Below are 18,557 nucleotides of genomic sequence, written 5' to 3' on the forward strand. Positions count from 1 at the left end.
GGTCTTTCTAGTATGCTGAGCTTCTCTGACACCTTAGTGGGAGATACAGCTGCTTCTGTCCTCCCACCTGAGGGGCTTCAAAGGAACATGACAGACTGGATCCAATCCATTGTGCCAGTGAACCAGTGATGCTAGGAAGTACCATTTCTTTCAGTAAAGTTGGCCCACGACTTTTCATTGTCTAGCTCTGAGAAGGGATAATGCAATGCCTGTAAAGTTTAAAGGTAGAGACAACATCTTTTGTTAGACCAACGGGTAGAGTTGGAAAGGCTGGACAAGTTTTTGGGTTTCTTCGGTTCTACAACATCAGTATACTGAGTTTATACTGAAGCTTCTGTTTCCATCCCAAAGGCAAACTTTTGGGGTAGAGGGCTTGATCAGTTTTTTCCAGCTCTCCCAGTTGATCACCTAAAAGATACTCTCTCCACCTGCAAACTTAACATCGCTTATATCGTTGGTCTATCACAACTGCAACAAAGCACGACCTCAAGCAGAGGCAGCCTCGCAGTGCACTGCTGTTACTTACAGCCTGAGACAGCTGTATGTGCGGGTTGGTATCTGATCAGGCTGAATGGAACTCCTTGGTTACACCCCACCGTGAATTATGGGCCGTAGGGGTAGGGCGCTGTATTTTGCGTTAGGGTATCGTACGCACGACATCGCGCTGTTAGCATGCCTAATGATGCCATCTGCCCTAAATAAAGAATTAGGGTTTTTCTTCATTTCTTTTTCATCTTACTTTACCTATATTTCAGTCCTACAGCTCCTAGTATAATCCTCTGAAATAAAGGTTCAGAGGCCGCTGTGAAGCTAAAGGGAGGGGGGGAAAGGGGGCAACTAAATGCTTTCATGGCTATTTCCACCCCGGCACTGGAAGGGAAGGGAGGCGGTGCGCACGCCACGTAAAGCGCTCCCAAGCCCCAGGGCAGGTTTTACTTCCTGGACCTCTCAGCACCTAATGGTGGTTCAGAGAGAAGAAAACAAAAGCCTGTACGTGTCGGGAGAGTTCTCTGGAAGGGAATGTGACACTGAAAAATTACATCCGATTGTGAAGCGTTTTGGCACTGAAACAAGTCTGCTGGGCCAGCATATTCCCACTACAGAGCAGCTCCCGCGTGCGCAGCATTAAATGGGCAGCTTAACTAACTAGCAGTCCCCTCAGAGCAGGGGAACGTATTAGCACATGGACTTGGCATCCAGGTTGGTCAGGGCTGAATCAAATGTCTGGATGATTAAGTAAAGCTAAGCAGCAAGCAGGAGTAGCTCACAGTATTACTTTACTTCAGAGATAACAAAGACTTATTAATTAACGGCAGCGATTACTAAAGTAGAAGAGGCTATGAACTTCTGGGGTTTTTTTGCACTGTAAAAGCCTGCATACTGTGCTGATACTGACACTTTTCAGAAACGCAATTCCATTTGATTAGCATACAGAAATAAGCTTCCAAAGCGGATTATGGTTTATTAAAGGACACCAGAGTGAAGAGCTGATTCTCTCCAGCACTGCTTCTCTTTCCACCACCACTGGGAGCATGACGACCCAGTCTCAACACCCACTTCAGCCCCAAAGGCCTTGCAGCGGTGCCTTCTTTCTCCTCGCTCTGCGTGGGTCTGGGTCACTGCTTTTAGCAGCTGTGGAGCTGCTTGAAAATACCACAGGCTTATTGTCCCAGACGCAACCTGTGAGGGAGCCGAGGAGGGGAGCAGCACTGCTCCCCCTCACAGGCACGGAGCAAGTGGTTCTCTGAGCTCCCAGCACAACTTTTACTCATTGATCTGATCAGTATTTCAAATGCCCATTATCTCACAATTTATTAAGGTAGATACAAAAATCTCCAGAGACCCTGGGGATACCGTGGCTGAGAAGTACCCAGGGGTTGGTGATATGTAACAAGGGTGGTCAAAACTAGGAGCAGCAAAGCCTAATGGAAATGGAAACTGGCTGGACATTTGAAAAACTGGTGCTTTCCTAGCCTGTGTGAACAGTCAGCCAGCCTGGGCTCTCAGGGTGGAGGGGACATCCAACGTACATATGAACAGCACAGGAATCTGATGGCGAGCTTTAAGAACTGTCACTTGCCACAAGCAGCAGTTTTGGGCCATACCTCTACATTTATATAGAAAACACACTGAGTCCCTTGGCAACTGTGATCAAGACGTTTTACTTGGCCAGAAACACCAAGATTTACGCGTTTAGTAGACACCAGTTACTAATGCTCATGCTGCGAATATGCTTCCTTGTGTGTCCTTCTTTTCATCTCTCCTGCTGTTCTGGATGGGAATATCTCCCCTCTTTGCCCTTCCCCACACACAAAGGCTGTTGTTACTGAGGAGTTCTTTGTGCTAGCACTCTTTCATCAGACCAAGGAAGAAGAAGGTGAGAGGAAGTGCAAATAGGAAAGCATTACATATGAGGAAAAACCCTGAAAAAAAGTCAAAAAAGTAAGTTCATATGGATTAGTCACTCCTTCACCTCACAGGTTGCTTATGCACATTTGAGACAATGCCTGAATCTGAGGACATTAGGAGCGCTGTCAAAATGAAGGATTCTAAGAAAAAGTAAAAAGCTCAGCAGAATTTATTAATATATAATCAAATTTAATTTTTTTTAATTCAAAATATTTACCAGCCCAGCAGAAGCAGGGCCCAGGACTGGGGAAACAAAGGCAGAGAGTCTGTTTGTAAATATTTTCAATTAAAAAAAAAGAAGTTTAATTACATGGACAAAACCAGAAAAAAAGGTAGACACAGAGGCTGTGTATAAGCCATGTAAAGTAACTCCTAGGTCTCAGGGTAGGTTTTACTTCCTGGATCTCTGAACACCTGATGCCAGTCTAGCAAGAAGCAGAACTTGGACTAGGAGATGCTATAGGCACGGGAAGATTGCAGCACTGGTAACAGGAGGAACAAAAGGGATGAGAAGGCAGGAAGAAGGGGAGGACAGGAGCCAGAGAGAGGGAAGAGAAATTGAAATTAACATGTGAAGACTTTGTTTTATTCAGTCACCACTTATTGACGAAACCCTATTTTTCCAAAAAGTTCCCAACCAGCTCACCTGGTGTCTTACGCATCAGGAATACAACTTACTTCAGTCTCAGTGCTACACGTGGTGATCCGCTTGGTACAAAAGCGCAGAAGTCCAAGCAATCAGGTTATCGCATGGAATCCTCACCAGCCATTTCATTCCAGCGCCAGTAGGAAGTCAGCCGCGGCGCTGAGACCAAGCACCCATCCAGCATCCTGCCGCTGCCCGGTTCTCCCGCAGCACCCACCCCCAGCAGGGCGGGCTCGGGCCTCCTGCGAAAGTGAACGCACAGCTCGGGGCAAGGGGTGCTGTCCCCAGAGGGCAATTTTCTGTTCTCGCCTGCTGTCAGAGGGGATGAGGACGTTTGCATCCAGCCAAGTCCCTCATTTTTTCAGTCTGGTCCATCTAATTCAGGAGATAGGTGAGCTCCTTCGAGAAGTCATTCTGTCTGAGACCTGCATTCAGTTAATATTTATAGTTTGTCACGTATCAGCCACTGTCTGTTTGCTGCCACAGGATTTCTTCTTTCATTGATTAGCCCTATTTACAACCTTATTTATTCAATGGCCACAGCAGCTGCACTAAAATAGGGCTACAGAAAGCTAATCCTTTCTGTCGTATCTAAGCAATAATTCAACAGCAATGGGATTTTGCCCTGTATCTCCACAACCTGCAATTTTGCCCACTTTCACAATTCCATTAAAATACTCCTAATTTTTTTGCAGCTCTGGGAGCTTATTATGTTGACTTCCATTAACACAAAATGGTAAGGTTCTAGTCTCCGCAACTGCAGAAACCTGTGAATATAGTCTCAAATAGAGTCTCAAAAACTATAGGCAAATAAAAAGGTTATTTTTGTTGGTTGGTTGGCTGTTTCTTTCACTTCTGCCTAAGCAGATCATGATTTTTATGCAGCCTGATGGTTTGCAAATTCAGTTTTGGCAGTACTGAACTTGGGATCACCCTGAGTCAATATTAGCTCTTGACTTCCCGTTCTCACTTTCATTTCTGTTTGCTGAGAACTGGAGGTCACATCAAGAAATACAAAACTTTTTGGACACCTTATACTGACTTTATTTTAGCCACTCTGACCTCTTTCTTCCCTGGAAATAAAGCCAGAAAAGGCCAGCAATGACTGGATTCAGTCTACATAGCATCAGCTGGTGCCAGCTGAAGTCTGAGGGCTGTTTGAAAGCTGCCACAGGAGAGGAACCTTTTGGTGTCTGAAGTCACCTGGTTTCAACTTGGATAAAACAGTGTTTTGCACTTCCCTGCCATTTCTCATGCCTTGCTTAGCTTTAATTGTCCCAACTTGTGCATATACACCAAGCATTCACACGATCAGCTCCTGTTTTGATAATGCTCCCTCTGCAATGCTGTTTGAAGCAGCAGGTCAGAGAAGAGACTTTAGGATTTGAAATTTTCCATTAATTCACATTGTACAGAAAAATCAATACTCAGCAAATGTCCAGATGCCCTGACAGGCCATATACAGACTGTGCCAGCTTGATAATTATCATTTCTTTAGTAGGTATGCCATGCATACAAGGAGGCATATCATGCATAAACGCATATCAGAAACAGAGAGGTTATAACTAGCTCATCAAAGCTTCAAGCCACAAGGAAGTAACCTTGAAACACAAATCCAAGTGGTAAAACCATAAGCTCTAACTAACCGCATCTCAGTACGGAGGCGGAGGGAAATCAGTAACAGCCATCAGAAAAAATCTGGATGACTGGACTGTTGAAAGCTAAGGCCATCATTCTAATGCAAAATCATAAAGCAAAACTGAGTAGTGGTTTTGCTTCTTTAAATTATTCACAGTCAACGGTGACCTTCCAGGGCTGGGTTCCCTGTTCAGCATTTCACTGCCTCATTGTACTGAAAAGATGTTTTCCTTGACCTTTGCAGTTTCCACTTTTGTGTGCTACCTGGTATCTTGACAGAAAATATAGATATCTACAGCAGATACAAAGAGGGGAAAAAAAAAAATCCAACTGCAAACTATGTTCTCACTTCTCTAAAAAGAAAAAAAAATCTCAAACATAACTTTGTAATGCTTTTTACAAAAAATAATTATTTCTTAAACAACATGTGCTTATTAATAAAACACAAGGCAACCAGATGCAGAAGTCACTTTTAATGTGTTGTTAAAGGTGTTTATGCTAATAAGCATAAAGCAGAAACATTTTTAGATGTTTGTTTGCATGGGGAAAAGACTAGAATAAGGCCGTACCAAGAAGTTTTGAAATAGAAGTGATGGATAGTTACGAATTGTTCTTAAAGAATATCTGGCAGTATTTGTTCATACACACTCAAGATGACCTTTCCTCTTTAGAAGTGATTCCCACTCACATTTGCCAAACCAATTGCTTGGCAGCCCCCTATTCCATAAAAACGCTTTTCCGTCCCTATGTGAGTCATATCTAGACAGCTGAATCAATATAAATAATACCATTTTAACAGAAAAAGTGTTTTAATTGTTCTGTGAAAGCAATATTAAATCACAATTTTTTTTTTCTTCTTTTACTATCTCTGGCATAACAGAAGAGTTATGGTGGCGAGGGAAAAAGAAAAGTGCTCCCACCTAAAGGAACGGGAAGATGGAAAGCTTCAAAAATGTTGAGGTAGGGCCTTCATTTGGATATTTTATCATAAAAGCTGAAGAAGGGGTCCCCTCACGTTACAGCTCTTTCGGAAGTTCGTCCAAAACAAAGTCAGGGTTACCAGAGAGGAGCGTGAGGGACAGCAGGAACTTGCACTGCACGCGGGCGCAGGCAGTGACACCAGCAGTGCCTAAGCGCAGGCATTCAGCATGGATGCTTACAGTCAGGTCTATAGGCAAAGTAAATATGAAGGCATACAGGTTTTAGGTGGAGTATTACTAGGCACAAGACATAAATAAACGTGCCGAGTATTGTGTCCTTATATAAAAGTAGCTACACAAATGCCTTACTGTTGTATGTACGCAGGAATTATAGGCACAGAGGATCTGGACTGAAAAAGCTTCCAGACAGTTTTGGTAGCGTGGGTTGCATCCCTTCCTACAGACAGGTTTACATCTCTTCACAGGCATTCACTTAGCTCAGGCCCGTTTGTTCCCTGCAGCAGGGATTCTCTCATATGCCAAATCTGAGTACGTGGGTATTTTCTGCAGAAATACTATACCTTCTAGGTATGTAGGCATCACTTACTCAAGATGCAAATGAAAATGGTATCTTTGTACGAACTGTACTTAAGGTAGTTGATTCAGAGACTGAGATAATCCCGTTCCTTCTGTGTATATTTTTAACATCACAAAATTGGACTAAAGCCCAGTTTTCCTCCTCCTGGTGACAGCTACCTATCCAAGCTGTGATCTATGCCATCTCCTTGTATTTTATTTTAGCAATATAGCAGAGTGGATTTCTCAGATGACACATCTACCAAGTTTCCTTGCCTCTGCTGTTAACATTTGTGACAAATCTATTTGTTTGGTAGATCTCAGGGGAAGACTCCAGGGGCATCTGATCAAGCCATCTCAAAACTGGACAAGAAGAACGGAGGTTGCAAGGCAGATCTCTTATTCCACACATACTGTGGTACTTCATCTAGCCACACCAACTGTGCTTTAAAAAGGGGGAGGAGGATTGCTCCCTTTTCTTTTTTGAAATCTCAGTATTAGCATAAGCAGGGTCAAAATAATGTTGTTATAAATGTAAATTGCAGCATATTCTGAAATATAAACTGGATGCTTTTACAAGAGGACATTACAGAAACGTAGTCACAATCAATCAGTTGGATTTAGAAGCAATTATATGTGGTATATATCCTATCATCATATATTTAGAAAAAGATCTGAAGCAATTGCACACCTATTTACTTTTGTCATAGCATTTCAAATTCACACACATAATAAGAACTACAGAAATAATTTTAACAATGGCCTGGTATACAATATATTAAAATTTGGAATAAAAATCCTTATGGAATATAAGTTGCAATTCATCCTGGTTTGAAAATCAAAGCCTTAATTTTACCAATTCTGTATTGAAAATGTAAAGAAAAATGTATATATATTTTAGAAGAATAAAGAAATGTCTTGAAAAAAGCTTCTTTTAACATGTTGTATGGGTAGGCATTAAATATTAAATTATCAAGGAACATAAGTTTCTCGGTATCTGTCATGAAGATAAAGCCAAGAAAAACGGGTATTCTCTGGTAAAGAGATAAATTAATGGAATCCACCTCAAATGACTATACTGCTTGGATGGGTGCATTCTGAAAGTCTTCACCCAAATGTTGCTGCCGGCTCCAAAGCCTCCCACTATTTAGAACTTACACCTAAGAACTAGCTCAATGTTCTCTGTTGAATAATTGAGTCATGTAAAGAAAGCAGAAAAAGGAAAGAACCAAGGAGGTTTGGGTTGTGGGTTTGGTTTTTTTTAAGTAATGAAAGACAAAGGAAAAGTCAATGAAAAGAAAGTCACTGACTTTTGGAGAGGAAATTTTTTAATGAAAAAAAGTGTTCATTCTTCTTGTATCTGCCTCTCTGCAGATTCAGTTTACATGTTTTGTGTGGTGAGTTGCAAAGAAGCAGTTCAGCAACTTTCTCACAAATATAATCTGATTTTTAATCCTATTCCTATCAAAGATAATTAGATAATCATAAAATAAAGTTACGTGTTGTTTCATTCTTCTACAGCCACTTAAAGAAACAAGCTTGTTGATGGAGCACAAGGACTAGGCAATGGTAGTCATCCTACCGCAAAATTGTTTGTGCAGAGCTGCTGAAGAGTTTAGCACCGTGACTTTTACTCTGACATTAAAAAGGTGACCCTATGTGACACAATAGCTCAACATATTTGTAATCTGCAAGCTCTTTGCAGTACACAATGAACCTTAGGGGTAAAAAACCTGCCCGTAAGCCACTTACTTTCTTTTAGATTAATAAAGGCTGTTATTTCACCTCTGAATGGAATAGCGATATTAAAGTTATGAGAAAAAACATCCCCTTGTTTTGGGAAGTTAGGGCCGGAAGGGCGATTCTCACAGTGACTGTGAGGGGAGGGGGGGAAAGTGAAGTTTCTCTTTGGAAGAGAGGACCTAGATCAAATTTCTGAACTGGAGAATTACTGCATTAGCTACACATATGACAGCTTCCCTATGCAACCACAACTCTCTACCTCTTCTGCTCTCCCTCTTCCTTGCCTCCTAGTGAAAACCACACTTCTACGGGACATTTCTCTTTCACCAAAACCTGCAGTTAGTTCGCAGACGCACGCAGGCTCGTGTGTTTCTCTGTATGTCCATGTACGCCCCAGTGCTCACCTTGGCATGCAGGGCTTCGTCCCTTGATGAAAACTGTCACCATCTCCCCCCTCCCGTGGCGTGGCACCCGAGCGGATCGCACCCGACACGCACCCGACTCAGGCAGCGCTGGGCAAGGGTGCAAAAGGGGTCTCTAACTCCTGGGTTTGATTTACAACCTAGAGAGAATTAAAGGGTGAAATCCATTAGGAAGCAGCAGGGATGGGCTGTGCCCTCATCGTGGGCTCCAGCCTGCCACCGAGCCCCAGGGCCGGGGGGTTCCCACAGCCTACTCTGTCGCCCAAGGAGTCACCTTGTTGGGAAAATTTCCGATCCTGAGAAATGTTAGGAAAAAGCACCTCCGTTTATAGCCCTCACAGTGAATTAAGGGGGCTGATCTTCCCCTTTCCGGAGGGAGCTAGTGTTCTGAGCCTCTGTAACGCATGGAAGGGGGTTGCTTCGCATTACCAACACCAACATTTACGGAACGTTTTGCAGTCCGTAGGAGCGTCCCCCCAGCAGGACGGCCCTCAGAACCGCTGCACCGCACTGCGATGAGCTGGCACGCTGCCGGGGCCCCAAAGCCCAGCACCCGCTTTGCGTGAAGCCGAGCAAGTCACCAGCCTCGTGCAACTAAAGAGTGGCGTTGGTGCCACAGCAAATCGCGCCCTTAGGCTGAGATCTGGGTCGGTTTGCAGAACGGGTGTCCCCCGGCAAGAGATGTGAGTCTGCAGATGACTGCTAACTGCTAGAAATACACTTAAACTGCATCTAACCCTCTGAAAGCTGTGTGATTTTCTGCTGTTGTCAGATCACTTGACATTGCTTACACCAAAACAACAGCTGAAGAAAACATAATGACAAACACTGGTAATGAGCAGTTAATACAAGCTCCAGGATGAATTAGCTTTGACGGCATTTCTGCTCTTGTGGAATCACTGCTTCACAAGACTATCTGCCAGTGTAGCTCGTTAAAAGAGCGCAAACGCTCAAAACTCCCTTAGGGGAAGCAAGGCTTGAAGTGAGCCAGGCAGAGGTTTCCTGGGAGAGATGATGGATCAGTGCAACTTCTGCAACGCCTGCCTCCCCCATGCATAAGCAGAGCTGTGCGCCTCAGACTGCAGGTCAGTCAATGATTTTTGGACCACCTGCCAAATTAAAGTCTCAGATGTCTTATAGGACAAAATCCCTGGAGATCAACATTCAGCAATTTCAAGGGTTGGATCAAATTGTTTGCGTACAGTAATGCCAATAAATTGATCTTAATCAAAATGCAATAATCCTCTTGAAGACTATGGCATTCATGCTAGGAGACTTCACTGCTGCCAGCCTTGTCAAGCAGTTAACTGGCCTCCTAAGAGAGACAGTGATCCGGTTCTCCACAACACATCACAGGAGTAAAATGAATTCTTATTTACAGCTAGGGATTAGAAGTCATAGTATTTCTAATTTGCTGAGAACATTACTCTTAGAGCTTGGCTTTGAGATGCAGCAGGCAGTTTCTTACCTTCTCTATGCTACGATGCAAACAAAAAAACATCCTCTTTGCATTTTATGTTGACCACCTCTTCTCCATGAATGCCAAGCTCTACTATTTTACATTTTAGTGGCACTAAACTAGAGAACACAGGTTATAGAAAATATGCATTTCATATGCCCCATGACAAATTATAAAACTATCAAAAACAGTTTTCTGAGTTTTCTTTCTTAATTGAACACACTAAACATTGCCACTTCTTGAAAAAATTCATAATCTTTTTGAAGATTATGAATAACACACTCTGAGAAGAACCTGGAGAACAATAAGGGCATATTAGTTAGAAATGTCTTTGCATTTTGCTGCACGTATTGCTAGCACACATTAGAATAATCAAAACTTACAATAATTACTAAAAAAGAAACCAATCATGTATTTTCTTCTTCTATTTCTGCAGTTGAGTCACACAATCACAGAACCATTAAGGTTGGAAAAGATCTTCAAGATCAAGTCCAACCATCAACCCAACACCACCATTCTCACTAAACCATATCCTGAAGTGCCACATCCACACGTTTTTTGAACACTTCCAGGGATGGTGACTCCACCACCTCCCTGGGCAGCCTGTTCCAATGTTTGATCATCCTCTCAGTAAAGAAATTTTTCCTAATATTTAGTCTAAACCTCCCCTGGCACAATTTGAGGCCATTTCCTCTCGTCCTATTGCCAGTTACTTGGGAGAAGAGACCAACACCCACTTCACCACAACCCCCTTTCAGGTAGTTGTAGAGAGCGATAAGGTCCCCCCTCAGCCTCCTCTTCTCCAGACTAAGCAGTCCCAGTTCCCCCAGCCGCTCTTCATAAGACTTGTGCTCCAGACCCCTCACCAGCTTCGTTGCCCTTCTCTGGACACGCTCAAGCAACTCAATGTCTTTCTTGTAGTGAGGGGCCCAAAACTGAACACAGGATTCAAGCTGCGGCCTCAGCAGTGCCGAGTGCAGGGGCACAATCACTTCCCTACTCCTGCTGGCCACACTATTTCTGATACAGGCCAGGACTCTGTTGGTCTTCTTGGCCACCTGGGCGCACTGCCGGCTCATATTCAGTCGGCTGTCAACCAGCACCCCCAGGTCCTTTTCTGCCGGGCAGCTCTCCAGCCACTCCTCCCCAAGCCTGTAGTGTTGCATGGGGTTGTTGTGACCCAAGTGCAGGACCCGGCACTTGGCCTTATTAAACCTCATACAGGTGACCTCTGCCCATCGATCCAGCCTGTCAGATCCCTCTGCAGAGCCCTCCTACCCTCCAGCAGATCAACACTCCCACCCAACTTGGTGTCGTCTGCAAACTTACCGAGGGTGCACTCGATCCCCTCATCCAGATCATCAATAAAGATATTGAACAAGACTGACCCCAAAACTGAACCCTGGGGAACACCGCTTGCAGCTGGATGCCAGCTGGATTTAACCCCATTCACCACGACTCTCTGGGCTCGGCCATCCAGCCAGTTCTTTACCCAGCAAAGAGTGCACTTGTCTAAGCCATGAGCCACCAGTTTCTCCAGGACAATGCTGTAGGAGACGCTGTCAAAGGCTTTAAGGTAGACAACATCCACAGCCTTTCCCTCATCCACTAGGCGGGTCACCTGGTCATAGAAGGAAATCAGGTGGGCCAAGCAGGACCTGCCTTTCATGAACCCATGCTGGCTGGGCCTCATCCCTTGGTTGTCCTGCACATGCCCTGTGAGCGCCCTCAGGATGAACCTCTCCATAATCTTCCCCAGTACCGAGGTCAGGCTGACAGGCCTGTAGTTCCCGGGATCCTCCTTCCGGCCTTTCTTATAGACGGGCGTCACACTGCCAAGCCTCCAGTCTTCTGGGACCTCCCCTGTGAACCGGGACTGCTGATAAATGATGGAGAGTGGCTTGGCAAGCTCCTTTGCCAGCTCCCTCAGTACTCTTGGGTGGATCCCATCAGGTCCCATAGACTTGTGGGTGTCCAGGTGGCTTAACAGGTCGTTAACTGCTTCCTCCTGGATTATGGGGAGTTTATTCTGCTTTACATCCCTGCCTTCCAGCTCAGGGGGCTGAATACCCTGAGCATACCTGCTCTGGCTATTAAAGACTGAGGTAAAGAAGGTATTAAGTACCTCAGCTTTTTCCTCATCCTTGGTGACAATGTTCCTCCCCAGGTCCAGTATGGGATGGAGATTCTCCTTGGCTCTCTTTTTGTTGTTAATATATTTGTAAAAACATTTTTTGTTATCCCTTACGACCTCGGCCAGATTGAGTTCTAGCTGGGCTTTTGCCTTTCTAATTTTCTCTCTGCACGACCTAACAAGTTCCCTGTACTCTTCTTGAGTTGCCTGCCCCTTCTGCTGTCGGCAGAATTCTGGGTTTTTTTGACCATGGGGCAGTTTACAGCACCAGCCCCTGAGCCGTGTGTTGACCAGGTGTGCTTTCCTATTCCATTCAGCGCTCCCCCCGCCACTGAAGGGATTGATGAAAACACTGCCTGTGCTCCCGCTCCATCGACCGGTCGCCCCAGAGCTCTGAAGTCACTTTTAATCACTTTTGGGCTTCTTAGCGCAACCTCGTCGCTGCCAACCTGCATAACCACCAGCGGGTAGTCATCGGTGGGCTGAACCAGGGAGTTTCCTGGTGACATCTCTCGCCCAGGCCCCAGGGAGGCAGCAGCCTTCCCTCTGGGTTGGGTCCGGTCGACATGTTGGGCGCTCTGTTTCCCTCAGAAGGGAGTCGCCTACAACAATTACCCTCCTTTTTCTCCTAATAGAGGACGTCTTGATGCGTGGGGCTGGCTGACTCGCCCCATGCACCCCCTGGATGGACCTTCGTCAGGGTCCTCATGTCCCTGGCCCTCAAGTTCCAGAGCCCCACAGCTGTTGTGTCAGGGCAGCCATGACGGTGAGGGGGGCCAGGAAGAGATTCACCGCCCCGAGCAGGGACCTGCTTCCATTCCCCCTCGTCTCTTAGGAGTTCCAATGGAAAGCAGGAGAGGTACTGCATGCATGAAAGTGCCATGGGGCATTTTTATAATACATACAGAGAAAAATGATTATCTATATTACAAATTGATGCACTAACTAATACAACTAAAATCATCAGTGATCAGAGTGTTAGCAGGCAAGCAGAGTATGATGACACAAAAAAATATCAGGACATATTCAATCTAATTGTATAATATGCAACATAGGTATGGATGAAATGTGCACAGAAAACCCACTTATATTTTTATGATTACAATAATAAACTGTATTTTTACTATCTCTATCAAAGCCATGTGACTTAAAACCGCTAATTTCCAGTGCTGCAAAAGAGGGGCTTTCCTTGTGAGAAGGCCACAAAACCAGTAGAGAGGTTCCAGCTTTCCTCCAGGCTTCCTTCCTTACTAGTTTCATGTTCAAACACAACGTGGAAGGCTATTTATTTCCTCAGACCATTTTACAGACCCTCAGTTATCCCCGTGTCCCCGCAGGCCCTAATAAATCCCTCACGGCAAAGAGGAGAGCGGACAGCTCTGCCATTGCCACACGCTCCCCGTGCCCACGCAGAGCTCGTCCCAACGCGATGGAGTTACAAGGCTAAGGCGTCACTGCTGAAGGGTCACGCTCGGTCAAGGATTTTATCTTGTGAACGGCAACGCTACAGAATCACAGGGCCGCGCACTGCCTACCAATAACGCAGCATCACTCAAATGGAAAGTAAATCAAAACAACAACCGTAGCCCGTAACAACTGCCAGGTGCAGCCAGGTGCAGTTTAAGAACATGGTTCCCAAGTATTACACACAGCAACTGCCCTTCTACAGAGTAGCAGCTACTAACCAATACTGACCGGTGCCAGCCCCGGCAGGGATATCGCACAGTCTGGGAAGCAGCACTGATACATTACGGAGTAAACAGACCCCGATTTCCTGGGGAGAGTAGATCGCAGTGTGAGGAGTAAACATTTTGGTGAGTCACCTCCCACGTTAGGGCCAGGCGAACGTACAGACCAAAGGTTCAAGGCTGACACGGTTTAGGGTGCGACTTTTCCCAACAGCAAATCACAGCATGAGTCTGGAGTTCAGCTACGGAGGCGAAAACTTCGGTGGCACTCTTTGAATGCTGCTGGCTCCTCCAGCGCATGCGCACGCTGCACCAGAAGTCTGAGTTCAACAGATACTTTTTCATTATCCTTAACTGTGACAATTAACTCATGTGCTTCTCAAACACTCTTTGCATTTTATCTGCCACAGTTCATTATCGTTCCCATGCTTATGAAGATAAGGTCACTAAAGACATTCACATACAAAAAAGCCCAGAGCTTCATACTGGTTGCATGTCTTTATTCTCAAGATACGATTAGCTCCTAGATAGAAGCGTTCCATCAGACTATCCAAAATTATGTCCAACTGGGATTTTATCTTATGACGACTGTAGTTCCTGAAAACTAAACAGAAAATAAAGAACAACCCCGTTGTTCATCATTTTGTTTAAAAAAGAAAAAAAAAAAATCTCACTTCAAAGCACAAAATTCCCTGTAGGAGCTCCTGTGCATAAATCTTATCTTTATCTGACCAACCGACAGTAGTAACATGCTGGAAAAGGAAATGTGAAACACTGTGTATAGAAAAAATTGAATGTAATAGGATGAAACTTCAGGCTACTGTATGTTAAGCTCTGGTACAGTAATTCAGTAAGGCATTCAGAATGACTCCGTGGTTGTTGGTATCGCCCAAGTGTCAGGAAAAGTACTTCGCAGTGATTATATATCTCGCTATTGTATTTAACTTCAGCTCCGGTGGTAAAGACAGCTAAAATGCTTTGATAAACCACCACCCTGGGCTGGCACCTTATCGGACGTAAAACAGACTGACCATGAACCGAGATGTCCCGTTCTTCAATTAACATTCTGTGGCAACTGTTTTCAACTATTCACTTGTAAATACATTTTTCAATAGCTTCGCCAGCATGCAGAAATTTTGTCATAAATGAGGACTCCCGATGATCTGCAGAGATCTGACGACTCTGTCCCAACACATCTCTAAAGCACGGGGATCAACACATCCCCGGGCTACCAGGCACCCCAGGTCACCTATTCCCTGACTGCACATTTCTGGCAGAAGTGGGACGGGTACATTCAGAATTTTATTTCTGACAGTATAAATGTTTTACTTCCTTTCACACACCAGTCACATTTGCAAACTAACACAACATCCCCTGCTTTGCCCTGACCCATCTCCCTTCACTAAAAACGTAATTCTGCTTGTATTTTTGCTGTGCCAAACAAATTCATATTGCTTCCTGGCATGAGGTCATTCCAGGCAAATACTGGTACGTCATCCCTCTTCCCTCCTGTCACCTGCTCCTGCAGATTCATATACAGGTTTCTGTACAGAAGCACTATGGTGAATAATAACACTTAACTTGTCTGAGTCATATTCTTTGTGAAAATGGCAGACCTTTTCAGCCAGTGGAAAGCAATCCATTTCAACAGCAGAGAGTTTGTCCAAATGTCTTCATTACTACTACTTTCTTAAAAACCATACTGAAGAAGTGCAAAAACAGGAATATTTAAAGTAAATTACTCTAGCATGTACTGTTTTCAATGTTCATGAGCTACAAGCTCTTAATAATTAAAAGGCATTTTATCAGCAGTTTCATTTTGTATTAGTGAAGACGTATTTCCCATCAGAGTAACAAAACCAACAACATTCACCGAGACTGCGATTACAGTTTCCTATATTAACCCAACAGGGAAGAAGGCATTCAGCAGCCAACAGCCCTGTCATTTCTTTCTCTAGAGGAATAACTTTCTAGATGCGTTACCAATAGTCAAGGAAAACGGCTTTACGAAGAGAGTTTTATTTGCACTGTAGAGAAATTAAGACAAAAGTGAAGTAGCATTGTCTGTGTTAATAAGAAATGCATTTGTAGAAGTCGCATTTATAAAAAAGTGCAAACAAGCAACAAATTCACAGGCTTTCGAAAAGCTTAGGATATCACGGCATTACAAAAGGGATGCCAGTAGCGCTGGCACTCATGAATAAACGTGGGTTTATTAGACTAAGTTTTCAAAGCCTAGATACTTATGAGGCACATTTTCCCAGCCTTTTAACACTCGTTTTAAAAAGTAACTCTCCAAAGTAGCCACTGGGTCCTATTATCCTGCAGGAGGAAGTGGGGAGTGTGAACCCAAACCCTCCCGACTCCATCTGAAACGTAATTAATTAGAGGCCTCAAGGTATCACAGACAAAAGCCCGTTTATATGGAAATTCCTCCTCTGAAAAGAGACATGTAAAAACTTCCTGATTCAGCAGATAAAACAACATATAAACTCATCCTGGCCTGTCTGACCAGCCTACAGACAGATCTCACGCCACCCTCAGAATGCTTACTGCGGAGCAGGGAAGCGCTCAGACTCCCGAACTTTTGTTCATTTTAACAGTTTCCCTTAATGAGATGTAAAAATATTTGCAACATTTACACACTGGAGGAACAGTCCAAAATTAAATCTACAGATGATGGGCTTGGCTTTATAAGATAGCTTCTCGCTCTGTTTCTCTCTCCCAAATATGCAGCCAAACTGGGCTTTAAAATTACATTACAGTATTTCTTCAATATCAATATGGAAAAAAAAAAAATTCCTGAAAGTAAAAAGGATGAAGTACTCCTAAGTACCATTAGAAAGTCATTATAAACTAACACTCAGAAAAAGTAACCAGAAATTCAGATTCTTAAAATAGACCTTGTTTAGCAACAGGAAGCATACATGGGGTGAGGCAAGTGTGAGGAGTCGCCCATTTTTCTCTCATAGAAAAGACAAAACCTCTGGACCACAGGAAATAACACAAGTTTTAGAAAATCCCAGTGGTATGAGTGAAAACACTTCAAATAAATCCGTAAGCATTCAAAACGATGTTAAAGGACAACAGATGTTCTTCCCCCCCCGCTAGCTTGTTCGAAGACTCACGTACTCCCTAGGAGAAGTCATTTATTTGCATTGATTAACGAGGATATTCAGATCCAGACTCATACAAATGGAGAGACTGAGAGGAATAGGTACATAAGGAATGACAAGCTGTGCCTGTACTCTTCTTGCTGAAAAAAGCAAAAAAAAGCCTCCCTGAATATGTGAAGATAATGGAAAAATACAGACCTCTGAATACACCTTTTCTTCAGAGTTAATATCTTTATAACGTAAAACAGAGCCCGTAAAAAAAGATAAGTCTTCAATTTAGTCTGAAAACTACTTTTCCAGTGAATTTTTTCTTTTGCTGTTTTTGTGAAATGTGGCTGACAAACCATGCCTTGGCTGATATGCTGCCAAAATAAAATATTATCATCATTGTAAGTCCTGCCATTATAAGTCAATTCTGAAATTAAATCAGCAATTCAGATTCATCTTGTTGTCAAGCGTCCTTAAGCAGGAGCCTTTCCCCCTAACCATCTCTGCTAGGAAGCATTCCTGTTAATAAGAATGACAACAGCAATCTAAGCCCAGATGTGGTCATAAGAAACTAAAATGACGTGGGTGTATCAAAATCCAAAAGCAGAACCTCCCAGCCTTTTCTCAAGTCTGTAAGCAGCTACAATGCCAAACATCTATCCTAAGAATTGATTCTTTTCTTCACAGATTCGTTAGGTAAAAATCATCAATAAAACTGGGAGCAAGGATCAAAGTCCAGCCCAAGTCATTAGGCTAAAAAATAGCTAGCTGTGATAATAAAGGGATAATATTTAAAAAATAAAGGACTATGTTCTTTATTTCTTCTACAAGCAATACAGCTTTATCAGAAAATGTGATGAATGCTCCTTGATGGTCCTTAGCAAAGACTAAGCCAGGTGGCTGAGAACCTCTCCTAAATTTAGGAGCTATGGATTTCAATCTTCGCAAAGCCAGGCGTGGAAGAAGTTTCTTGCACCTCGGGCAAATACCGCAAACCTTGTGGAAAAGTAAGCATGGAGATCGTACACACACCAGTGCCTGCGACATGGGTACTCGGGTACAGAGCCCACGTGCAGTCTCGGCTCTGGGGATGCTCCAACAGAAGCTTTGCACAGCTGGAGCAGGTACCAAAATCCCCTTTGTATTGTCGCACAGCGTCTTTGGTGCCTTAGCTTTTGCAAATCAGTTCCGTAGCCCACAGAGCCTCTCTCAGCTCTCTAATCTTTCACCTAAGCAACAGAAGGTTTTTCCTTTCTTGTTGCTCTCCTGCTGTTATTCTCACACCTGCAAACCCAATATTATTACAGCAGGGTCTCTGGGAAACTGGAGATATTCCCACTGGCATACGATTCACCCCTTCTTCACCCCGTTTTTCTTCTCCCTTGATTGCAGCATTTGGTTTACATGAGGGGGCCCAGTAATAGCCTGAACAAAGTTTACCAACAAACCAGTATGCGGCACGTGCCTCAGATGAAAGCCTGCTCTCCTCGGCACCAACAGCATCACAAGCAGGGAAAACCCAATAGAGAGTTTGAGTAGGTCCAGGTGAAAATCATATACTTACTAAGGAATTCACCTGCTGCATTGGATCCAAGTGAGTCTAATTTGAAGCAAGTCCAGAATTACAGGGTTTTTTTGTTAATGCACTGAAGATAAGCTGCTTCTGCCATTTCTTCTCTGCAATAGCATTATTTCATCACCATTACCACCATCAGAGCAACTAAAATGGGTTTTAGTTTAAACTCAAATTGAGTTAGCAGACAAAAAAAAATGATTTTCAAATAATTTTCCTCTCATAACTTCAAATAACAATTAAAA

The sequence above is a fragment of the Phaethon aethereus genome (genome assembly GCF_964289735.1).
Source record: "Phaethon aethereus genome assembly, chromosome: 5".
In the NCBI taxonomy this organism is placed as follows: domain Eukaryota; kingdom Metazoa; phylum Chordata; class Aves; order Phaethontiformes; family Phaethontidae; genus Phaethon; species Phaethon aethereus.